General features: G+C 54.9%; 3 long non-coding RNA genes, 4 other non-coding genes and 1 pseudogene across 8 annotated transcripts; 3 read left to right on the top strand and 5 right to left on the bottom strand.

Moving 5' to 3' along the window:
* Positions 1-962: 962 nt before the first annotated feature.
* Positions 963-2642, top strand: LOC115281540. The gene is made up of 3 exons (XR_003904369.1): positions 963-1047; positions 1742-1908; positions 2428-2642. It is a non-coding gene; the product is annotated as an uncharacterized LOC115281540 (long non-coding RNA).
* LOC115283140 lies at positions 1136-1309 on the top strand (annotated as a pseudogene).
* Positions 2643-5341: 2699 nt separating the features above from the next.
* On the bottom strand, positions 5342-5532 carry LOC115283141. Its single transcript, XR_003904948.1, has one exon. It is a non-coding gene; the product is annotated as a U2 spliceosomal RNA (small nuclear RNA).
* A 4874-nt stretch (positions 5533-10406) lies between these two features.
* LOC115283142 lies at positions 10407-10591 on the bottom strand. Its single transcript, XR_003904949.1, has one exon. It is a non-coding gene; the product is annotated as a U2 spliceosomal RNA (small nuclear RNA).
* Positions 10592-10632: 41 nt separating this feature from the next.
* Positions 10633-10830, bottom strand: LOC115283145. The gene has a single exon (XR_003904950.1). It is a non-coding gene; the product is annotated as a U2 spliceosomal RNA (small nuclear RNA).
* A 4310-nt stretch (positions 10831-15140) lies between these two features.
* On the top strand, positions 15141-16423 carry LOC115281537. Of its 2 annotated transcripts, none has more exons than XR_003904365.1 (3): positions 15141-15465; positions 15653-15773; positions 16193-16423. It is a non-coding gene; the product is annotated as an uncharacterized LOC115281537 (long non-coding RNA). The 2 variants fall into 2 exon arrangements; XR_003904366.1 differs by having other exon boundaries at positions 16165-16423.
* A 132-nt stretch (positions 16424-16555) lies between these two features.
* Positions 16556-18052, bottom strand: LOC115281533. Its single transcript, XR_003904358.1, has 2 exons — positions 17249-18052; positions 16556-16729 (listed from the first exon to the last, which is right to left on the bottom strand). It is a non-coding gene; the product is annotated as an uncharacterized LOC115281533 (long non-coding RNA).
* LOC115283139 lies at positions 17778-17967 on the bottom strand. Its single transcript, XR_003904947.1, has one exon. It is a non-coding gene; the product is annotated as a U2 spliceosomal RNA (small nuclear RNA).
* Positions 18053-18697: the final 645 nt, after the last annotated feature.

The following is an 18697-nucleotide window of genomic DNA, read 5'->3' as shown; positions in this document are numbered from 1 at the left end:
AACTCCTGTACGCCTGTATGTCCTGCTTTTAGGCCAGTCGAGGGAGGGCAGGGTTTTCCCTTCCATCTGTTTCAGCTCAAAAGAATCCTTATGCCAAAGTGGCATATTCGGGGGCGGGGTGGGGCGTTGGTGGCACATTCTGCTCTCCTTCTCATCCCATTCAAAGGAAGGCCTCGCTTACTTCAACTCTCCCCAAGCCCCCTAACTAACGCAAGCCCACATGTCTCTATATAATAAGCCATTCCTGACACAGGCTCACTGAGGCACCTCGCGGTGTGCCTCTTTTCTCACTTTGCAGCAAGCGTAATGCAACCCTCTTCATCCCAGGTGTGTTCCTGGTGGTCTTTGGCTGGTTGGTGTTGACACATTGTTAAGAGGGTCCGCTGATGGACCCCTATGTAACTGCAATATGGAATGTGTTTTATTCTAACAAGCCAAGCGTTCTTATCGTTGGAAGACCTGTACAAGAGAATGCAAGTCATGAAATCCCAATATTTACAAATAGAACTTCTCGAAAGAGAAACTAGAAAAGAGAGAGAGAGAGAGAGAAAGTTGTTGATCTCATCTCTTAACTCCCAGGGCAAGAAAGGGTAAAGGGATGGATATATATGCATCTGCATCTGTGTCGGTGTATGTACACAACAGTCAGATCAATGATGTCAGGTGGTGGTGGGTGCTCACGGTAGAAATCTGTTAACGATCCTGTACGTGCGGGAAAAATTTTCAAAAGAAAAGAAACGCTGTCAAGAAAACCCTCACAAAGCTATTTCTGCGTCTGAGAGCCAACGCCGCCCCGGCCCCGCCGCCAAGGAAAGCAGGCTGAAGCAACTTTTCCTGCTACTGGCCGGTTTCAGTTCCTAGGCGAAAGAGAGAGGGCCGGCGCGTGTGTGGGCGGGACATGCAAATTACAAATGGCTGTTTCTGTCGCGAGCTATGGGAGCAAAACAATCAAAAGCGTGAAAGCCCCAAAGAAGTCAAACGATCTGATAAACCGTGTAGGTCTTAGGAGAGGTGACGAAGAGACCCTGTCAAGCCTAGGGAAAGAGGGTGGGTCTTCGTTTGAGGGTGACTTTTCTCACCTTGACCTAAAGAGGAGTAAGAGGGAGGGTGGCGATTGGCCAGCGAGCGTCGGGTTATCGCTTCTCCACCTTTTAGCTAAGATCAAGTGTAGTATCTGTTCTTATCAGTTTGATACCTGATACGTCCTCTACCGGAAGACAATACATTAAGTGGATTTTTGGAGTTGGGAGCTGGACTAGGAGCTTGCTCCGTCCACTCCACTCCACTCCGCGTACGCGGTGCACCCCATCTGGGGAATATGACTGTGGGCTAATGGCAGCTTCTGTCGACAGTGGGTTTCTCTTGTGTTTGTTGTCTGATGCTCTCTGCCTTCCCTTGGCCTTTCTCACCATGTAGGCAGCGGTGGGAGGGAGCCCTTCCCTTCTGAGACGGCTAGAGAGTCTGGCCCGGTCCTCCGGATTCTTACTCTGGCTCTGAGGCTCGGTTGGGGAGGAATCCTACTCTTTCCTGTGGCTAACGGCTAGCAGACGCGGGATGCCCACTTTCTTGGTCCCTTCCTGATGGAAGCCCTTTAAATGGCTCACTCCTTTGGGTAGCTGGGCTTTTGTACTCAGTACCTTTACTTAATTTTGAGCAACACAGTGTGAGCAGGGGAGGGGCAGAGAGAGAGAGAGAAAGGGAGACAGGTTCCAGGTTGCTGACTACCAGCACTCCCCATTAGGGCCATGCATGCCGCACGAACGACCAGAAAACGACCTGATGGGACGCCCCACCGACTGCCCGCCAGAGCCGCCCAGGCGTCCCAAATAGGTGGTCATTCTTAAGGCAGAATGTTACCTGCAGGTGATGGACCTCCTCTACCTGCTTCTTTATACCTTCTGCGCACAGGTAAACCTCTCTGTTCGTGGTCTGAGATGGAGGTGGGCATGCTTTCTAAAGGGCGACATTGAAAAACGTTTAGGCTTCTCGGGCCCCCAAAATTCTCTGTGACATAGTCTTTCCTTCAGAACCCTTCTAAAATGGACAATCCAGGGGCACCTGGGTGCGTCAGTCGGTTGGGTGTCCGACTTTGGCTCAGGTAATGATCTCACAATTCGTGGGTATGAGCCCCGCATAGGCTCTGTGCTGACAGCTAGCTCAGAACCTGGAGCTTGTCTTCAGATTCTGTCTCCCTCTCCCTCTCCCTCTCTCTCTGTCCGTCCCTGCTCACCCGGTCTGGATGTCTGTCTGTCTCTCTCTCTGGGAAAGAAATAAAACCTAAAAAAATTCTTTTAATACAATGAAAATTAAAATGGACAATCCGTTCTTAACATGCACCTTGAGAGAGCCGACCAGGACAAACTGGGGTGCAGGCTGTAGCCTGCCCATCCCTGATAGAGTAAAATACCTACTTTTTTGTCTTGTCAGGGAGATGCCTCCCTTCAGGCTTCTGGACAGTCCGCTGTCAGAACTAGAGAAAGGCCTTCTTTAGAAGTGACGTGACTGGTAACCACAGTGGAAAGGGACAGCTCCTGCTCACTTGTCCCTCCCGGGTTTTCCATTCACGTTAAATACATTTGTTGAGCACCTGCAATGCAAACACTTTTGTTTTTAGTTTATTTATTTATTTTGAGAGAGAGAGAGAGAGAGAGTGCGAGCGAGTGGACAAGCAGGAGAGGGGGGAGGATGGGTGGGGGATGGCGGAGGTGGCGGGGGTGGGGGGGCAGTTTGAACTCAGGAACCATGAGATGATCATGCGCGGAGCCGTCGTCAGGCACCGAACGACGGGAGCCGCCCAGGCGCCCCCACAGTGGACACTCTCCATTTAAAAAGTACCTTGGTGTTGGTGGATGTTTCCAGGGTTTCTTCCTTAAACTCATGGTTGCTACAGGTTCTGTCAGCCTGTAAACATGGGGTCTTTTTTATACTCCTATAGGTTGGAGGGCAGATCTGGACTAAAATCTCTGCTAGTGCTGAGGGGGACTCACAATTCTAAAAGAAAGAATCTAGGGTCGCCTGGATGGCTCGGTGGGTTAGGCGTATCACTTTTGGTTTTGGCTCTCCGTTGGTGAGTTTGAGTCCCACACAGGGCCCAGTTCTGACAGCTCGGACCCTGCTTGGGATTCTGTCTCTCTCTCTCCGCTCCCTCCCGCCCCCCCCACCCCCCGCCGCCTCTGCTCTCTCAAAATAAATAAAAAAGCTTAAAAAATTAAAATTAAATTTAGAAAATACGAATCTAGCTAACGACACTGTCCGTCCACCCAGTCCGCACACGCCCTCGTACAAAACGGCAGCCTGTGCGAGGAAACATACGTGCCCTTCGCTACTCAAGAAGAGACTTCTTTTCTGCTCAGAGGCTGAAAGAGAAGGAAAGGAAGAAAGAAAGGCCCCTCAAATCAAGAACACCCACCACGTAATTTCTTCTTGTTTTCTTAGTCTGTGGCCCTGTGTCATCATGTGCCCTTTGATTGGTCCCCTGGGGTCCCCACAGAAATAGCAAGATGTCACCTCTCCCTGCCTGATCCCTCTGAGCCTCACCTGTCGCACTCGTGTCTTGTTCTTCTCCGCAAGGCCTAGCGAGTCTGAGCGAGTCTGGGACTGGATGGTTGGCGTATTCAATTAGGCTCCTGGGGTGGTGATAGACGGCAAGGGGAACCCACGAGGGTTGCGCGTTAGGGTTTCTGCGTTTGGCCAACAGTTCTTGGATGACGGCTATGTGCCAAGCCGAAGAAACAGATGCCCAGGTATGAAAGAGGCAGACAGGCCTCCTACCCCGAGAAACCTTACCGTCCTGGACAGGGAAAGCAGGGGCGCCGGTCACCATGGGATCCGGGGTCGGATCTGAACTGAACTGAAATGTCTAAAAACCCCGCAGAGGATCTCTTCTCTGGGTTGCGCACACCCCGTCGCCGGCACAGCACACCCTGGGCTCATGGATGCAAGGCCTCCGTGTCTCTGTCTCCTGACACACATACAGTAAGATCCTAGGGACTGAGACCCTACAGGTGAACAGGCACCAGAAAATGGGCAAAGGCTAGTCTGGATTTTGCTGTTGTTGAATGCCCCCGAGAATTTGGACATTTTTGCCTTTCCACCCATCATGGCAAAGGCAGAGAACTCTGACACGATCAGGCGAATTAGTAGATGAATCAGAAGAGGAAAGCAAAGGAATGGTCTTCTCGAAGGAGGATGGCGAAAGGGATCTCGAGAGAAATCTCCCACTGCACGTCTCCAGATGACAGTATCCTAGATGAGTTTTCTCCAACTCCAGCCTTTGTGTTTCGACAGAATTGCAACCCAGCCAGGGTTAAAAAGAAAATATGCAGGATACCAATAAATGAATATGGAAAGAAATCATTGACTGTTGCGTTTTGACGGTGCAAAAAAGTGCAAGAAGAACCAGAAGTAGTGATGAGGCCGAACCTACACCAGGTAGGACAGCCGATGAGCAGTGCAGTTCACTGGAGGATGCATCCTTGGAGGCTGTCTCCGCGGACATCCTTAGCGTTGTCAGACCTTCCAAACCTGGAAAGTCTGACATATCAAACTGTGCGTTTTGCTAGGTTTAAACCCTTGGCGTCCATTTTCCATAAAGCCGCTTCCCACGATGCTTTTCTTTCTCCTTCTTTGGAAAGGGCCTCTTGGAGCCTGGGTGGCAAATGTTGAGGTGTATCTAGTGTTCTGCCCTCGCTGGCATACTGAGAGTGAAGGCGAGCCAGATGAGCCTGGGTGGTATGTTTCTCCCCGGCTTCCGTTCAGCGGCACAGGTGGCCCCAAGAAGGTGGCAAGGGAGCTGAGGGTAGCAGGTCGGTGCAAGGCAAGGAACGTGGGTCGACAGGGATCCAAAGACCTTGGGGGCCAGGGGGTGGGGGCGAAGGGCCACAGAAAAGGGTCAGGTATCAAAGGGAAGGGAGAAGGTGATGGGGGAGTGGGATGCTGGATGTGGACTAGGTCAGAGCGACTGGGAACGACACAGCCCCCAAACTCGTCAGAGACGGAGGCAAAAGAGAGCCGCCGCCGCCACCAACGGGGCGGGAGGCTCAACTGGGGCTTGGCAAGCCTTGCAGGAAAAGGTCGGAGAAGCGGAGGGGAAGGAAGCCCAAAAGAGCAGCGGCAGCCGGGGGGCAAAGGGCAAGAGGCGCGCCTTGGTCAGAGAAGCGGGAAGGCTTGGCTTCAGTCCTGTCGGAAGCGGAAGCGCCAAAGAGTAGTGGACAGAGGAGACGGGAAGCCAAGAAGCCCTTTCTGAAAGCGCGGCGGTCTCTCAATAAAGATGGAGAGGCACGGGGCACGGCGGAGAGCCAAAACCCAGCATCTACTTTTGGAAGACCCGCTTAGGAGAGAAGGGGGGGGCACCGCTCCTGGAAGCACCGCAATACCAGAGCGATGCGCGGAGTGGATGAAGCAAGCTCCTAGTCCAGCTTCCGGTTCCAAAAACTCACCTAATGTACTGTCACCCCATAGGAGACGCGTCAGACATTAAGTTGGCCAGAACACATATTATAATCGATCTTAGCCAAAAGGCCGAGAAGCGATGCGGCCCCCTCCCCATTCTCAGGTACCGGCTTCCAACCATCCATATCACACTCATGCTGAGAACCCTCACCCTCACTTCCTTGCTGATATCCTTTGCGTCGTCCGCAAAACCGTCGATATCACTAGAATACCTTTCTGCACCTGTTTCGTTCTCTAGGTTCTGATCGAGAAATCCTGGATCCCTGCTTGCCCCTTCTTTTCCGCTGCCGCACGGCAGTGTCTAATCTGCATGCCCCGCCCTTTACTCACCCAGGAGGCGCGGCCGCCGCGGCCCCACTCCACCCTCCCGACCCCCTTGGCGCGCGGCGAGCCCCAAGCCCAACTGGGGGCCCGCCTCCCCGCGGGTCCAGTTCTGGCGCAAAGACCCCGGGAGGAAGGGCGGCGGCGGTTCCCTCCCGGGGCTTCGGGGAGCCGTGAAGGCAAGACCTCGGTTTGGGCCGCTGCTCTGCCCGCCCTCCCGCCCCACACACTCCAGCACCCTTCGGTGAATCACATCTTGCCTCCTACCCGCCCAGCCAGTGCCCCGCGCGGCGGGATGCTGACCGCTCTTCAAGCCGGCAGGCCCACCCTCCACTCTCCTCCCTCCTGCTGGCGTCCGTGTCCTTCGGGGGCCGTCTTCCGCCCCAGAGTCCGAACAGCGGGCCGGTTCCGTCCTGGGAAGGGGATGTCCTGGATTCCTTTCATAGGCATGGAACACTTGCCGTCGCAAAGCATTCACTTGGCATGGTTGTTTTCCTCAGCACACTTCACTTCCTCGGACTTGGCTCAGATGGACACGCACCGACCCAAGCGCCCGCAGACTGCGCGGGCCCTTGGGTCTTCGCCTTGCGTGCGGCGGGGTCACGGTCCGCCCACCCTTGCCGCAAGGGAGGCTGGAATTTCCGGGCATCAGGGAGGACAGTGACTGCAAGAGCACGGGCGGCGGACGTTCTCGGGCACCACCTGCTTCCCGAGTCCCGCCAGCAACTCCGCGTGGCATCAAAGCTGGGGTTGCCTTGGGAGGGGGGGCAGAGGGAGGGGCCGATCTTACAGGTGAAAATGGTACCTCCTGGCCCTTTTGATTTGTACTTCTCTAGCCATGGGTAGAGTGAGGCCTCCCATGTTTGTTTGAGGGCCACGTTTGAGAGCCCTGAACTCTCTGTCGAGGGACTTTGGCCCTTTGACTTGCTAGGTTAGCTGGTTGGGCTTCATCCTGAGGGCTTGTATCTGCAATTTATGTTCTTAAGGCCCTTTGTATGCAATACAAGCCGTGAATAGTTTTTCCTGTTGGGTATCTGTCTTTTGAGGATTTCCTGTCCTTAAGGTTCCCCTGAAACTTGTATTTTAGAGGCGCCTGGTTGGCAAGTCTTTGACCGGGGGGCGGAGGTGGTGAGTTGGAGCCCCAGTTGGGCGTAGAGATGACTCAAAACATAGGGGCAACTGGGTGGCTCGGTCGCTTGAGCGTTGAGCATCTGACTTCGGGGCAAGTCAAGATCTCAGGGTCTGTGCGTTTCAGCCCCACATCCGGCTCCGTGCTGACGATGCAGAGCCTGGAGGCCGCTCTGGATTCTGTGTGTTCCTCTCTATCTGCCCCTCCCCTGCTTGCTGCTCTCTCTCACTCTCAAAAATAAACAAACATTTAAAAATATTTCTTAATTAGGAAAAACCCATAATATTAAAAGACTCTGAAGAGCTATTTTTCCCATCTCCCGTTCATCATTAAAAAAAAAAAAGCTTCCGGATGTTTTTCAGATGAGGCTATAAAATAACTTCCTAACTCTTCCCTTAGGTCTTTTTCTTCTTTCTCAAGAGCTAAGTCTTTGAGCCATTTGGTATCTACTCTACAACACTGTGCAAAGGAATGTACTCTGCCTTCACAACTTTGCGGTGCCACCTTGGATCCTAAACTGTACCATGTGTACATATTTGGAACACCCCTGGATACTTCTTCCTTTCTTCCTTTCTCTCTCTCTCCTTTTTTAAAAGTGTTTATTTGGTGGGGTGCCTGGGTGGCTCAGTCGGTTAAGCCTCCGACTTCGGCTCAGGTCAGATCTCACGTTCGTGGGTTCGAGCCCCGCATCAGGCTCTGTGCTAACAGCTAGCTCAGAACCTGGAGCCTGTTTCCGGTTCTGTGTCTCCTTCTCTCTCTGCGCCTCCCCCTCTCATGCTCTGTCTCTCTCTGTATCAAAAATAAATAAAACATTTTAAAAAAATAAAGTGTTTATTTGGGGGGGGGGAGGGGCAGAGAGTGAGAGGAAGACAGAGGATCCCAAGCAGGCTCTGGGCTGACAGCAGCAAGCCCGATGTGGGGCTCAACCTCGGGAACCATGAGATTCCCACAAAGTCCCCCTCTTGACCAACTGGGCCACCCATGTGCCTCCCCCTTTAAAAGATCTTATTGTTAAGTAATCTCCTGTATGCTCTACCCACTGCTTCAGCCAGATCCATCTCCTCTGCCTCCTCACCTCCCCCCCACCGTCTTTTTTTCTTCTTTAGAAAGTAGCCGAACAGGGGTGCCTGGCCAGCTCAGTCGGTAGAGCCTGAGACTCTTGATCTCAGGGCCATGAGTTCAAGCTCTACAGTGAACATAGAGCTAACTTAAAAACTACGGCAGAGTAGCAGAACACATTGATTCACCTAACCACCTTGGATTCTTTGAGTCCACGGGATTCACCCATCCTTTCCACGTGGATGACCGTTGAGCACCCGTCAGACACGGTCCAACACCACACCCAGAGGCGACCGTGATCCTGTTCCTGCCGCCTAAGCGGTCGTGGTGGCGATGGCGCATGGTCACTTGTACAGAGAAAACTCCGTCTCAAGAGAGCGGATGCCAAGGTTCGGAAAGCGACAGGCACGACAGTGAGTGGACCCCCGGAAAGAGCGGGAGCCTCAGTGATAAAGCTCTTGTCTCTTTACCCTGGGGACATGGATCCGCCCAGGAGGATGAAACCCCGGGTGCCTTAGCTGGGAGCAGGGTCCCACCCCCATCGCACTGCACTCTGCACTCGGGGCTGCTGGGAGCCGCACCAGCCTTGCTGGATGACATGGGTACAGTAAGGAAATGGTAGACCTAGCACGGCTCCTGCCACAGGTGATGGAAGCTGGCATCTCCTTCTGTTAACTGATTGCTCGTGTAAAATGAAGCCTGTTGCTATTGATTAGGCCTCACAATGTTCCAAATCAGACCGATATTCCCCAGAAACCTCAGGGGAAGAAGCATATTCCCACCTCTATAAAGAGGAAGTTAAACAAAGTACTGCAGATGTTTGTCAGAAGGCTCTTCTATTGAGCTTCACAAACTTAAGACATGGAAATAAAGGAGGTTAAAGAACACAAGCATAATGTTTACCCTGGCCCGAGATAAAAAGCCTAACTTGGGAAATAGAAACAAACAAGAGCCAGGCATAAGTTACTGCGCATACATATGCTAATTTGGTGCCCATTGTGAGGATAGGTAAGAGTAGTTACAACTTAAAGTCATATGCAAAGGCCGGCTCCTCTAGGGCACCTATGGTGCTTACACCTTCAACATCAAAGAACAAGGTTGACAAAAGGTTTACTTACTGGCCATCGCGAATATATTATTCCTCTTGTGATACAAATAGAATGCCTCCTAGCCCTGTTTATGACTGAATTTTAGCATCATTGTTATAAAATGTGTTTGCTCTCTGCTTCTCACTGAAAACATCCTATCTTCTTGGTTGTAAGATTTACTACCGGTTCAAACAAATGTGTATGTTATCTGCTTTTAACTGACAATATCCTGTGATCCTATGATGTGTAAGTTACCTCATTGTAATTAGATTAGTTGTGAAGAAATGCCTCTGCAAAACCTGTTTCTGCACCTTTTTCAAAGCATCTTTATCACTGAGAATTACTTGTAAAACTTCCACTTTTTGATGTCATAAGTCTATAAATAAAGGCCCCAAACCTGGCGAGATAGGAGTAGATAGGAGATAGGAGATGATAGAAGGAAGAAGATGATGCCAGGCTGGACCAAGGAAGGAACTGCCTGAATGTCTCTTCCTTTCTCCCGGCAGCCGCTACCCTTTCAGGGAGCCCTGGACCAGCCGGAGCAGGCTTCCGGCACGGGGCCTCCCCCCATCGCCCCCACCAGCGGTTCCAACTTAAGGACTAGTCGTGAATCACCTTCAACTCCACTCCACGACCACGACCCGCCGGGGCGGGGGTGGTGCCTGGTCCTGGGAGCAGAGAGAAGCCGGACACCGTTCCTGCCTCCTCCCTTCCCCAACCGCGGGGGTGGGGTGGGGGTGGACGGACGCGGGCCAGGGCCAGGATAAGACACCTGCCCAAACGGCCGCAACGCCAGGTTTAATGCGAGGGGACCGCGAGAGGTAAACACGTGGTTGTGGCTCCCTCCTGGTCGTGACCCCTCCTGAGGCCCAAGGCCTCTCCCGTTGGGCTCCGCGGGCCGTCCCTGTGGGAAGCATGCGATACGCACTCAGTGAAGAAGAAGGTGTGATGCAATGAGAAGCCAGCTGAGTACCAGGAAGACCTGCCTGACATCTTGGCAGGGGCTAGGGGTGGGAGGGGGGCGCATAAAGAAGAAGTCAGCAGTCCCTTAGAGTCAGAATTCCAGGGCACACGAACGGGGTCGGGGGTGGGGGGAGCCGGGGGTTTGCAGTCTGGCCAAGAGCCGGGACAAGGGAGCAACTGGGGAATGAGGGGACCGGGTCGCGTCCCACTGACCTGCCCGGGCACCTTGAAGTCTCGATCTGGGCCTCGGAACTGCCCCAGGCGACGCTTGCTTTGGGTGGGCTCCTCCCGACCCGACCGTCATGCTCCCCCCACCCCCACCCCCATGTCCTGTCCTTCACAGACTCGTTCATCTCTCAAAGTCAGCCAGCAGGTTCAGTTTCTCACAGGCCAAGAGGGGGTGCACTGTTCCCAGAAGTCCTGCAATGCCAGATGGAAGCGCGGAGTGGACGGAGCAAGCTCCTATTCCAGCTGCCAGCACCAAAAATCCATTTAATATCTTGTCCTCGGATAGAGGCCCTATCAGGTATTAAACTGATAAGAACAGGTACAACACGGGGCGCCTGGGTGGCTCAGATGGTTAAGCGTCCGGCTTGGGCTTGGGTCATGATCTCACGGTTCATGGGTTCAAGCCCCGCTTCGGGCTCTGTACTGACAGCTGGCTCAGAGCCTGGAGCCTGCTTCAGATTCTGTGTCTCCCTCTCTCTCTGACCCTCCCCTGCTCGGACTGCCTCTCTCTGTCTTTCAAAAATAAATAAAAACCAGAAAAAAAAAGAACAGTTACTACACTTGATCTTAGCCAAAAGGCTGAGACGCGATGCCGGTGTCCCCCCCTAGCCACCAACACCCCGCTCGCCGCCACCGCCCTGCCGTCATCCGTTTGGCACTCACAGTGAGCCACGTCACCCTCAGTCCACCTCCCTGGCTCACTATCCTGCGGTACACGCCACAGGCGGTGCAGCTGCAGGGGTCCCCCGCTTTCCTGGGGAATTGTCGCATCCCTTCCGCTCCCTCCGGTCTGTCCCTAGCGGAGGACGCGCGATTTGTACGTCCCGCCCCGCCCCGCCCAGGGGGCGTGCCGCAACGGTCCCGCTCCGCCCCTGGCCCGGCCCGCCGCGGCCCCGGAGCTCCTCCCGCAGCGGACCCCAGGCCTTGGAGAGGGGCTGTGCGACAAAGCGCTGGAGTAAAACGACCTGCGTCCGGGAGGGGAGCGTCCACCCGGGGGCCCCCGCAGGGCCCGACCTTGGGCGGGGGGCGAACTGCGGCCGGGGAAGGAACCTGTGAGCGGGACTGCGAGCGGCCGCCGCCCTCCTCACCTCCTTTCCAGCCTCGGGCGAGCGAGGCGCCCCGCCCCCCGCCCCGGCGGGCGTCCGCTTCTGTCCTGGGTTAGTTCTCTGCCAAGCCTGCACTTAGCTGCAAGAACTGTGAGCGCAGCTCGGTCGCCCCTCAATCCGGTTGGCTCCTACGTTCCGTCATCCCTGCGGGGAAAGCGTCCCGACCACAGCACTGCCGCCCGCCAGACGGCCGCTGCCCTGCGGTCTTTCCTCTCCGTTTGGATCCTAGGACCCTGGAGCGAGACGAAGCCGTTCACTGCTGTTAACACCGACACTAGAGGGGTTGAGAAACTGGTCCAGTGGGACGCGGGCAGTAGGCAGCCGACCTGTGGGCTTCCGCCTGTCACAAGACGCCGCTTGCCTCTGGAAGTGAACCTTGCAGCGGGGGGCGGGGTGGGGGAGGGAGGACTGCCAGGCCCACACCACCTCCCCCACCCCCCCACCCCCGGGTTCGGCACGAGAGAGGCCGGTACCACGATGGTGACATCTGCGGTCACGGCCCTGCCCGACCCCGCCCGCCTTAGCTCTCAGGCTCTGTGACTCTCTCCCGTGGCGCTGAGGATGATCTCTCGGTCACGCGTCCTCCCGGAAGCGCGGGGTTGCGCCGGGACCTAAGCAAAGTTAATCTGCGGGACTGGTTAGCCTCGGAGGCGTTTTGGCCAGTCATTTCTCTGAAGCCTCCTCTCCTCGCCGAAGACCGGGTCCTGATAAACCTAACGCGGGGGGGAGGGGCTGTTTTGAGCACTTTCCTTCCCCAACCCCACCGGCCGCCACACGATAGGGCTTGTAGGTGCTTGGTCTGTACCCTACCTCCCTTCCCACACCCTGGCCGGCCTCCTCGATACCCAGGCTCCAGGCGACTGGGAAGATCCCACCCGGACCGCTCTTTCCACCTCTCTGGCCCCGTGCGCTTAGCCCGGCGCCTGGCACCGAAATATTGTGTGGAATGGATGAGCGAATAGCATCTGGATTCCACGAGGTGATCTATCGACCAAGCAAGCTTCCCCAGCCAGGGGCCCGGGGTCATCCCGAGGGCTCCTCGGGCCTCCCCAACACAAGACCTCTCTCTCCGCCGGGTTCCGTGTTCTTCCCTCATTAGTGGCTTTACGGGTTCGCAGGTATTTGGACCCTCAGACACTCCCATTCCTGGCAAAGAAACATCGTCTCCCAAGGAGCCGAGTCCATGGATCGGCCTCTTGAGTGTTAAGGGACCACAGGGTAGCTGGAGTCAGTAGCCCTGCCCTGCCATGCCAACCCTGTCGCCCCCGCCCAAATCCACGAGCACCCACAGCGGGGCCTGAAAAGGTATGGCTGTCACCAGCCTCGCCCAAGAGCCATGTGCCTCCACCAAGCTGTCTCGCCCTCGTGACCACCCGCCCCCCGTGCTGTCGCCCCACAAGAGTCCCCAGCCATGAGTCAGGGACGGGGACTCTACGAGCGCCCCGAGGGCTGGCAAAGGGCATCTGGCTGGCCAGCCCAGTAGCTCGTCGGACTCTCGGATTTTTACCAAACTCCAAGGTTATGAACTCTATCTCGGTACCGTTGTTTTCACACAGGCTTTTCTCTCTTTACACACCCTCTGTGTTCATCTTTGTGCACCTCTGTGTGTGAAAACCCACACTTATCATCTTTCCCCTGAAGTGCGTGACCCTTGCCCACGTTTCGTCAAGTCGTTCCTCTTTGTTCTTTTTTTATTTAATGTTTATTTTTAATAGAATTATTTTTTTAATATTTGAGAGAGACCGACACAGAGACAGAGACGGAGCACGAGCCACAGAGGGGCAGAGAGAGAGAGAGGGAGACAGAGTTCCAGAGCAGGCTCAGAGCTGTCAGCACAGTGCCCGACACGGGGCCCCAACTCCCCGACCTCGAGATCATGACTTGAGCTGAAGTTGGATGTTGAACCCACTGAGCCACCCAGGTGCCCCTCTTTTTGTTTCTGATCCCATTCTGGTCTCTCCTGTAGAAGTTAGAGGGAAAGAAACCCCTGTCCGTGGTTCTGACCGGCAAATATCTGTTCCCTCTTTCGTTGTTGTTGTTGTTGTTGTTGTTGTTGTTGCGGTTGTCTTGTTTGGCTGTTTTTTCTGGGTTTTTTTTTTTTTAAGGAGACGCCACACCCATCGTGGGGCTTGAACTCACGACCCTGAGATTACCAGCGGCATGCTCAACACACCGAGCCCGCCAGGTGACCCCTTGCTAAAATATCGTACAGACAGGAGGGGCGCCTGGGTGGCTAGCCTGTTAAGCATCCGACTTCTGCTCAGGTCATGAACTCAGGATCTCAAGGTGCGTGTTCAAACCCCACTTCCCTGCTTGGGGCTCTGTGCTGACAGCTCTGGGAAACTGGAGCCTGCTGCAGATTCTGTGTCTCCCCCTTCCCCACTAACTCTCTGACTCCTCTCTCCGTCTCTCTCAAAAATAAACATTTCACATTACAAAAAATCGTACAGACATGAATGTTACATATTCAAATGGACCACTGTGTTGTAAAAGTTGACTACCGACAGACTACCAGGGTCTGAGTCCCAGGCGGCACTGGGTCCTCTGAGAAGTTGCTGGACAGAGTGAGGAGTGCAAGAGGCTGATGGTGGGGGAGGCGGTAGGTGGGGGTTAATGCTTTAAAAGATAGAGGGAGGAAGCAGGTGCGGGCAGGGAGAGCCTCAGAGCTCTGAGTCACCTGACAAAGGCTTGGCCGGTCAGTCAACGGGAGGCCTCTGGAAACAGCCAGCTAGAGGAGCCCCTCGTGCGGAAACCCAGTTGACATGGCAGGCCCCAGAGATGCCCATAGTGCCAGGTCCCTGATGGCCAGGAAAGGCCGGCGGCGCCGTTCCCTCCGTTGGCTGTCTGGTGGCCATTATGCCTCCTCTGGCTCCATTCTGACACCCTACCTTTATCTTCGGGTGGCCTGCTGCTGCCCACCTCCCTGACGGACAGCCAGACAGCTGGACAGCCTGGACCCCGTCTCTGGGTCTCTGACCTTCCCACGGTGAGCATTTGTCTCTGCAGAGGCCCAGCTGCGTGCCTAGAGCTGCCTTTCAGAAGGCGGACACGTATCTTCCATCCATGGCCCATAGGCCTGGTTCTGGATCCAGAGGGAGGCTCCCCCACCCCCAAATCCCCCCATGCCCTTGTAACCCTCCGCCGCCATCGTGTCCGTGGCGTGCCATAGACTCCACACGGCACCTCTCGCTTCACGGACACACCCGCGGTCCCCAGCGCGACGGCGTCCGCCGCATCCCGTGGCCCCAACAGCAGGGCCGCCCCCTCTGCACCTCGCGGGGCTTCGGAGCCCTTCTCTGCCCCGCACCCGCCTCCAAGGTGAGGGTCTTCCGCGTCACGCGGTGCGTGAGCCCAAGCAGGGAGGGTGTCTACGCGGTGGAGCCGTTGGTTCCAGAACCCGAAGAGGCCCGCCGGGCGCGCCAGCCCCCCAGCCCATCGCGTCCGGGCAGCAGGATGCCACAGGGGAACGGATCCGATACTAGGGTCTCTAGGATGAGCGGGTGGTTGGCCCAGAGACCCGAGGGCATGGAGGGGTGGCGTGGCCTGGGGTGGGGGTGGGGGCAGATGTCAGTCAGCTCAAAGCTGTGTTTATCACGCCCCTTCCCCCTGCCCCGACTGTCTACCCTTTGCCCATTTTCTGGTGCCTGTTCACCTGTAGGGTCTCAGTCCCTAGGATCTCATTGTATGTGTGGCAGGGGACACGGACACGGAGGCCTTGGGTCCGTGAGCCCAGGGTGTGCTGTGCCGGCGACGGGGTGTGCGCAACCCACGAGAAGAGATCCTTTGCAGGGTTTTTAGACATTTCAGTTCAGTTCAGATCCGATCCTGGATCCCATGGCGACCAGCGCCCCTGGTTTCTCTGTCGAGGACCATAAGGTTTCTCAGCGTGAGAGGCCTGTCTGCCACTTTCGTACCTGGGCATCTGTCTCTCGGTCTTGGCACGGAGCCGTCGTCCGGGAACTGTTGCCCGAACACGGAAACCCTAACGCCCAACCCTCGTGGGTTCCCCTTGCCGTCTATCCCCACCCCAGGAGCCTAATTGAATACGCCAACCATCCAGTCCCATACTCGCTCAGACTCACTAGACCTTGCGGAGAAGAACAAGACACGAGTGCGACAGGTGAGGCTCAGAGTCTCGTGGGGATCAGGCAGGGAGAGGTGACATCTTGCTATTTCTGTGGGGACCCCAGGGGACCAATCAAAGGGCACATGACGACACAGGGCCACAGATTAAGAAAACGAGAAGAAAATACGTGGTGGGTGTTTTGATTTGAGGGGCCTTTCTTTCTTCCTTTCTTCTCTTTCAGCCTCTGAGCGGAAAAGAAGTCTCTTCTTGTGGAGCAGAGGGCACGTATGTTTCCTCGAGTAGGCTGCCGTTTTGTACGAGGGCGTGTGCGGACTGGGTGGACGGACAGTGTCGTTAGCCAGGTTCGTTGTTTCTTTAATTTAATTTTTATTTAAGATTATTTGTTTATTTTGAGAGAGCACGAGTGCACAGAGGCAGGGGGTAGAGGGAGAGAGAGAGAGCGAGGGAGGGGGGAGAGAGGGAGAGGGTTAGAGAGGAAGAAAGAATAAGAGAGAGAGGGAGAAAGAGAGAGAGAGAGAGAGAGAGAGAGAGAGAGAGGATCCCAAGTAGGGTCCACGCTGTCAGAACTGGGCCCTGTATGGGACTCAAACTCACCAACAGAGAGCCAAAACCAAAAGTGACACGCCTAACCCACCGAGCCATCCAGGCGACCCTAGATTCTTTCTTTTAGAATCGTGAGTCCCCCTCAGTGCTAGCAGAGATTTTAGTCCAGATCTGCCCTCCAACCTACAGGAGTTGGAAACAGATCCCGTGTTTACAGGCTGACAGAAACGGCAGCAACCATGAGTTTAAGGAAGAAACCCTGGAAACATCCACCGACACCAAGGTATTTTGTAATGGAGAGTGTCCACTGTGGGGGCACCTGGGCAGCTCCCGTGGTTCGGTGCCTGACGACGGCTCCGCGCATGATCATCTCATGGTTCCTGGGTTCCAACGTCAGGCCTTGTGCTGTCCGCAGAGAGACTGTTTTGGATCCTCTGTTCCCACCCCACTCACCCACACCCCCGCCCATCCCCCTCCTCCCTCCCCAGCTTGTGCTCCCTCCTGCTCGCCCGCTCACCCGCTCGCTCGCACTCTCTCTCTCTCTCTCTCTCAAAATAAATAAATAAACTAAACACAAAAGTGTTTGCATTGCGGGTGCTCAACAAATGTATTTAACGTGAGTGGAAAACCCGGGAGGGACAAGTGAGCAGGAACTGTCCATTTCCACTGTGGTTACCAGCCAAGCCACTTGTCCATAAGGCCTTTCTCTACTTCTGCCAGCGGACTGTCAAGAAGCCCGAAGGGAGGCATCTCCCTGACAAGACAAAAAAGTAGGTATTTTACTCTATCAGGGATGGGCAGGCTACAGCCCGCACCCCAGTTTGGCCCAGTCTGCTCTCTCTAGGTGCATGTTAACAACGGATTGTCCGTTTTTATTTTTATTTTATTAAAAGAAACTTTTTTATACTCTATTTCTTCTTGAGAGAGAGAGACAGAGACAGACAGAGAGCGTGAGCAGGGACGGACAGAGAGAGAGAGGGAGAGGGAGATGGAGAATCCGAAGACAAGCTCCAGGCTCTGAGCTAGCTGTCAGCACAGAGCCCGATGCGGGGCTCGAACTCACAAACCGTGAGATCATGACCCGAGCCGAAGTTGGAAGCCCAACCGACTGAGCACACAGGCGCCCCTGGATCGTCCATTTTAGAAGGGTTCTGAAGGAAAGACTATGTCACAGGGAACTCTGGGGGCTCCAGAAGCCGAACGTTTTTACGATGTGGCCCTTTAGAAAGAAGCATGCCCACCTCCCTCTCAGACCATGAACAGAGAGGTTTACCTGTGCGCAGAAGGCATCAAGAACTACGGTAGAGGAGGTCCGTCACCTGCAGGTAACATTCCGCCTTAAAAATGACCACCTATTTAGGGCGCCTGGGTGCCTGAGTCGGTGGTCCGTCGGTCGGTCAGTCGGTCGTCGGTCGGTCGGGGGTCGGGCGCGTCAGATCCTCACTCCAAAGTAAGTAAAGGTTCTAATTTTAAAAAGCCCACCTAGTTAAAGCAGCCAGCTATTGAAATGGCATCCATCAGGAAGGGCCCAAGAAAAAGAGGGAATCCCGTGTACGTTCATCACCGGAAAGAGTCCGACTCCTCCCCGATTCCCCCGCAGAGCAAGCATCCCGAGGACCGAAATTGCTGGCCGTTGAATCAGAAGGGCTTCCTTCATAGCACAGCTCCCAACCTTATGGGAAAGCTGGAGACTGCCCGACTATGAACCCCAGATGCACCCGGTGGCCACCAAGGCAGAAGCCGCAGGCGGGAGGGCGGACTACAGGGCGGAAGCTGACTTTAGGCCACAGTCCTATTCCCCGGAGGGGGGCACCGCTCCCGGCAGCGCTGCAATCCCAGGGCGATGCGCGGAGTGGACGGAGCCGGCTCCCAGTCCATCTCCCAGCTTCAAAAGTTCATTTCACATACCGTCCTCGCATAGAGGACGTGTCAGATGTTAAACTGACAAGACCGACACTACACTGGATCTCAGCCAAAAGGCCGGGAAGCGTTGACCTTTCGCTCGGCGGCGGTGAATCGGCACCCACCCTCTTACTCCTCTTTAGGCCACGGTGAGCAAAGTCACCCTCAAACGAAGACCCACCCTCTTTCCCTAGACTTGACAGGGTCTCGTCGTCACACCTCCTGAGACATACACGGTTTATCATGTTTCTTTGGGGTTTCTCGCTTTTGATTGGTTGGCTCCCACAGCTCGCGAGGGAAACAGCCATTTGTAATTGCCAGGTCCCACCCGCACGCGCGCCGCTCGCTGGTGCCATAGGGGGAAAGTTGCTTCCACCTCGTGTCCTTGTTTGCGGTGGGTGAGTGGGGTTGCTCAATCGGAGAAATAGCTTTGTGAGGTAGTTTAATACCAGGTCGCTGGGGGGATTGGACAGTGGTAGGGTAATCCTGGCTCCAGTGTGTCCCTGCTAACTAAATACATGTTACTCTCGGACAGATAACATATAAGATATTAAGCTAATAAGAACAGTCACTAAAGGAGATCTTATCCAATGTAGGAACAAGGATATTGGTCACCCTTTGCCTTGTCGCCACCACCCTGCCGTTATCCATTTTGCACCCTCATTCGAGGTCTCTTTTCCCCCGCTTCTCTGACTTTGGTAGGTGATCTACCAATGAGTAGGCTCTTGTGCACATTTTAATATCCTCTACCTTTTAAAAGAGAACGCGTAACTGTGGATGTTTCGTCGCAGTCGCCCAACGCCATTCTTCATTTGAATTC

The sequence above is a fragment of the Suricata suricatta genome, chromosome 17, assembly GCF_006229205.1.
Source record: "Suricata suricatta isolate VVHF042 chromosome 17, meerkat_22Aug2017_6uvM2_HiC, whole genome shotgun sequence".
Taxonomy (NCBI): domain Eukaryota; kingdom Metazoa; phylum Chordata; class Mammalia; order Carnivora; family Herpestidae; genus Suricata; species Suricata suricatta.
Note: the sequence above shows the minus strand (reverse complement) of the source record. Positions and strands in the feature narration are given on the sequence as shown.